This window comes from Octopus bimaculoides, chromosome 10 (assembly GCF_001194135.2).
Source record: "Octopus bimaculoides isolate UCB-OBI-ISO-001 chromosome 10, ASM119413v2, whole genome shotgun sequence".
In the NCBI taxonomy this organism is placed as follows: domain Eukaryota; kingdom Metazoa; phylum Mollusca; class Cephalopoda; order Octopoda; family Octopodidae; genus Octopus; species Octopus bimaculoides.
Window position 1 is genome coordinate 38,682,539 of NC_068990.1, and position 5,379 is coordinate 38,687,917.

The following is a 5,379-nucleotide window of genomic DNA, read 5'->3' on the forward strand; positions in this document are numbered from 1 at the left end:
TATACGAGTAAAAATAAATACAAAAAAGGTGGGTTTTTTTGTATGATTGTGTATAGAGGAATATATTATTTTGCTTAAAAGAGTTCCAACACTGTCTGTTTTTTATGTTTTATTTATATTCCTGCAGAACTAATGTGGGGTATAGAATATGGAATATACAATATATAATATGATATACAATATACAATATAAAATAAAATAAAATAAAAATGGATGGCACCATGAAAGAAAGTATTGAATGTAGATGAAATATTGAGTGTTCAATATAAAGGATCAAATATATAAATATATAAATATAAATATATATATATAAAGGCGACTCGAGTTTCAGGGCTATTTCCCTTCGTCATGGCCGGTATGACGTGTGTGTGTGTGTATTGTTTTATGTATATATTGATATTAAAACTACTGAAAAATAATAATAATAATAATAATAATAATAATAATAATGCAAAAAGATTGAAGTTAGATTCGAACACGCGACTCTCATTCAGGAAAGCGGCCGTGATTCCTCGACATACCAATCGACTTTATATTTTCTATATAAGCTGGCAGAATAGTTTCGACGCCGGACAATATCCTTAGCGGCATATCGTTCACCTTTATGTTCTGAGTTCAAAAGCTACCGAAATAGACTTTGCCTTTCATTTTCTTGGAGTCGATAAAATAATTACTTGTTGAACTGGTGTCAACATAATCGACTTACTCCCTCACTCGAAATTACCGACCTTGTGCTAATGTTTCCAATCAATAACAGGAACTAAACGGTGGTGAGAAAAAACAACCTTTACAGCACCAACAGCATTACATTATGTTGAAGCAAAATATAAAGACGATAGGTTCCAGTGAGTTTTGAACTCACGCCCTTCTGCGTGTTAAGCAGATGTGATAACCACTACACCATGGAACCAGATGCCGCCTGTTTTCCATCATTGTTATATTATATTTGAGATGTGAGAAGCAAAGCTGGCCGAATCGTTAGCACGCTCGATAAAATACTTAGTAGTATTTCGTCCGTACTTACATTCTGAGTTCAAATTCATCCTTTTCGGGTCTAGAAATTAAGTACCAATGAAAAACTGAGGTCGATGTAATCGACTCATGCCCCACCTCCCCCAAGCTGCCCTTGTGGCAACAATTTAAAATAATACTAATTATTATTATATTTCGGTGAACGGAGATTGAATTCGAACACAAAACCTACAAAACCAGAAAACTTTCCACCAAATGTTTTATTCTACCAATGCACCACTCTGGAATTCTACTTTATTTATCGACCCCGAACTGATGAAAGCCATAAGTGACCGAAGTGACTAGATTTAAATATTTAACTCATCAAATTATACGGAATATTCTCAAGTAAATGATTTTACTCAATAGAATATTGTAGACTGTTATATACATTATATAAAGTATTATAAATTATCTAATCGATAATGTTTTATAACTATATCGATATTTAAATTATTAATTCACTTGTGTTGTGTAAATACAATAAATAAGTGATATCAATGCCTAACCCAATAAAATCATTAACCTCAGGAGAGGAAATAAAAAAGTAGGCTCCAGTGAGTTTCGAACTCACGACCTTCTGCGTGTAAAGCAGATGTGATAACCACTACACCATGGAACCACCTGTTATTCATAACCCCAAAATTTTTCGTTTCATATATAAGTGAAATCGATCCGGAGATCTAACTATACAACAATGGACTGTTCTATTGTAGACTGAGGGGTGGAAAGGCCAGACTCATCAACAACTGGAACAAAACCGTCGTTGACTACAACATCATAAGCAACTATAGATCTTGTTTTCCTGCTTCCAGTGATGTTAAGATTTATACCAGTAATATTCTGTGACTAGAGTTTATCCACTGAACGCTCTTTAGAAATATCTGTCTGTGAGTTAACGTTAGAGATAAATAGTGAGAGAAGATCAATATTCATTGCAAAGATCAAAAATTGCGAATGGAACTGGTCATTATTGTATAAGCCCCTAAATACATAAAATGGAAAGTGAACTCGAGCAGGATTCGAAAACCTAAATACTTTTTGTTAATTCACCGTTTCTGATACTCCGCAGTATTTTGAAAGCTACCTCAACATTAAACTCTGCGTAGGTTACAACTAAGCTATGATAAAACAATATTTGAGAACGTTCAAGCATCTGGTTCCATGGGGTAGTGGTTATCACATCTGCTTAATACGCAGAAAGTCGTGAGTTCGAAACTCGCTGGAAGCTAATTGTTTTACATTTTGCTAGTATATAATGGTTTCTACTCTAGGCACAAGGCCCGAAATTTTGTAGAAGGGGCAAGTCGATTAGATCGACTTCAGTATGCAACTGGTACTTAATTTATCTACGCCGAAAGGATAAAAAGCAAAGTCGACCTCGGCGGAATTTGAACTCAGAACGTAAAGACAGACGAAATACCACGAAGCATTGCGCCAAGCATGCTATCGTTTGTCAGCTCGCCGCCATATTTTGCTAGTACATAATGCCACCACCCACATTGATGCTGGTATTGCAAATGCTGTTGTTGTCGGCGACGTTTGGTTCCACTTGTTGTTACTATTGTGTTGTAGAGTGGGCCCTCTCTGCCCGCACTACCGATGAGTACAGACAGACTCAGTGATATATCAAAGTTTGACATTGGAAAATTTGTCAGTAGGGACAATTCGTTTCAAATTTTAGTACGAGGCCAGCAATTTCAATGGGAGGAGATAAATCGATTACATCAACCCCAATACTCAACTGGTATGTATTTTATCGACGCCGGCGGAATTTGAATTCAGAACGTAAAGACGGACGAAATGCCGTTAAGCTTTTTACCCAGGGTGCTAACGAATCTGCGAAACTGGTTCCTTACATCTTCGATATAATTAAACAATAATTAAGTGAAGTTCGTGTCTGGTTCCATGGTGTAGTGGTTATCACATCTGCTTCACACGCAGAAGGTCCTGAGTTCGAAACTCGCTGGAACCTACTATTTGTTTTCTATTTTGTTTTGAGCCTGGGGTTTCTAATACAATGGGAGTGGAGATTGATATTTTTAGTTTCTTCTATTTGCTATAGTTATTGGTTCTAATATCCCACCCGTATTTGTCTTCATTGTCAACGCTTCTCTCTTAAGACATAAATAGTAATATCGACCTCGGCCATATTTAAAATAAGAAAGCTCTTACACAAAACAGCACTCAGTGAGGGCAAACAGAGTGTTTCATGATTGTGGAGCTAATTACGTAACTATGAACAGGTCTATACATAATGAGTGGTGTAAAGATCCAGACCGCTGTATAACGGTTTCAATACTCTATTGAATATTCTTTTCCCTTAATTGTGATATGAATATTCTTGAGAGTTTGAAGAACTTAACAATCTCTGGTTTCTATTTCTCTCTCTTTTAAAACTCAGAGAGAAACCTTTGTATGAATTGACGACAAAACCAAAAATAGTGAAGAGAGAGAAACTGTAGTGTTCCGGATTAAAGGTTCTCTAGTATTCACATTCCGTTAGATTCTTAGTTGTTGTTTCTGATCAAACAGACTTATATTTAAAGTATGTCAGCCATGACCATCTCATCTTATTATCAAACAATGTATCCAAGACTTCAGTATCCAGGGTCCACTCTTTTTATTTCTCTTCCAATTCATATTTAGTGAGCCTTAAAGTGTTTGGTTCTAGATTTACGACCTGGTCACTGATATGTGACAACACGTGTAGGGCGCGCTGCTGTTGTTTTTGAAGTTGATGCTAATATATCAACACCTATTCCTATAAAAGTAGAGCTAAAGAAGTAAATATTAGGTTCCAGAGCTAAAGAAGTAAATCTTAGGTTCCAGAGCTAAAGAAGTAAATCTTAGGTTCCAGAGCTAAAGAAGTAAATCTTAGGTTCCAGAGCTAAAGAAGTAAATCTTAGGTTCACATCTGCGTGTTAAGCAGATGTGATAACCATTACACCATGGAACCAGTTGATGGCGTTTTATCAAATATTCCTTTATCATATAAAGAAGTTTTGGGTTGTACAGAGTTTCATGGTGATTTACTTTAAAAATGACCGTGGAATCTCAGTAATGGTAAATTAACAAAAACAAAAAAAGGACGTGATATTTATTTTCAATTCAGGTTTCGAATCCTGCTGGAGTTGACTTTAACCTCCACGTACTCGGGGTATCATAACATATTGGTCAGTTCTTTTGGTCAAATGTACGTCGAGTTTATCAACTGGGCTCTTTCTAGAAATATCTGTCTGTGAATCAATGTGAGAGATGAAAAGTAAAAGAAAGTTCAATATTAATTGAGAAGATCAATAATTACCAATAGAACAGGTCATTATTGTATTGACCCCTAAGGATATAGAATGGAAACTGAACTGCAGCAGGATTCGAAATCCTAATCTCTCCTTGTTGATGTACCATTTTTGATACTCCACTGAGTTTTGAAAACTAACTCTGCATTAAACTCTGCACAAAATAATTGTGTATGACAAAACAAAATCTGATACACCGACAGCAACTGGTTCCATAGTGTAGTGGTTATCACATCTGCTTAACACGCAGAAGGTCGTGAGTTCGAAACTCGCTGGAACCTAGTTGTTTTATATTTTATTTGTATTTAGTGCCACCGCCCTCATTACTGTTGGTGAGGCAAAGGCTCCTTTTTCTCACAGACGTTTAGTTCCAGTTATTGTTATGTTGTTATACAAATACCCAACCCCGCCAACGATGACCATGATTAAACGCAGTCATGTATTAAAGTTTGTCTCTGTAAAATTTGTCGGTCGAGACAATATTGATATCAAATATTAGCTCAAGTCCAACAATCTCGGAAGAGGGCGTAAATTGATCATATGGACCCCAGTACTCAAATAAGCAAATAGGGAGAAGTATTCAAATATTGTGAGTTAAAAAAATTTTCTCAAGATCACATTCAGTGAAGTCGACCTGGAACCTCATGATTGCAAAGCTAACCATATAACTTATAGAGTGGCCTAACGTACAATAAAATGTGTAAAGGTCTAGATCCATCACAGCAATAACTGAGACAAAATATCAAGTACTATAAGAACAACATCAGGATTTACAACATCATGTTATTTAGTGTGGTAGAGCCTTGGCCAATCAAAGAAAAAAAAATGTAAATAGGTTCCAGCGAGTTTCGAACTCACGACATCTGATACCTCAATTAAAATTGACGCATATCCCACAGTTGGGTCTTCGGCATTTTGTTTTACTGACGGATGGTGTCGAAGGCTTCATTGTTAAGAGGGTTGTATGTGGAGATATATGGTAGGTCTTTTGGTTGTAAATCCTTCTTTAATTTGCATTTTCTACCTTATCATTTTTCCATATATATATATATATATATATATATATATA

General features: G+C 35.8%; 4 non-coding genes across 4 annotated transcripts; 2 read left to right on the forward strand and 2 right to left on the reverse strand.

Annotated features, from left to right (window-relative positions):
• Window positions 1-837: 837 nt before the first annotated feature.
• Trnav-aac (transfer RNA valine (anticodon AAC)) lies at window positions 838-910 on the reverse strand. Its single transcript has one exon. It is a non-coding gene; the product is annotated as a tRNA-Val (tRNA).
• A 650-nt stretch (window positions 911-1,560) lies between these two features.
• Trnav-uac (transfer RNA valine (anticodon UAC)) lies at window positions 1,561-1,633 on the reverse strand. Its single transcript has one exon. It is a non-coding gene; the product is annotated as a tRNA-Val (tRNA).
• Window positions 1,634-2,913: 1,280 nt separating this feature from the next.
• Trnav-cac (transfer RNA valine (anticodon CAC)) lies at window positions 2,914-2,986 on the forward strand. The gene has a single exon. It is a non-coding gene; the product is annotated as a tRNA-Val (tRNA).
• A 1,532-nt stretch (window positions 2,987-4,518) lies between these two features.
• Trnav-aac (transfer RNA valine (anticodon AAC)) lies at window positions 4,519-4,591 on the forward strand. Its single transcript has one exon. It is a non-coding gene; the product is annotated as a tRNA-Val (tRNA).
• Window positions 4,592-5,379: the final 788 nt, after the last annotated feature.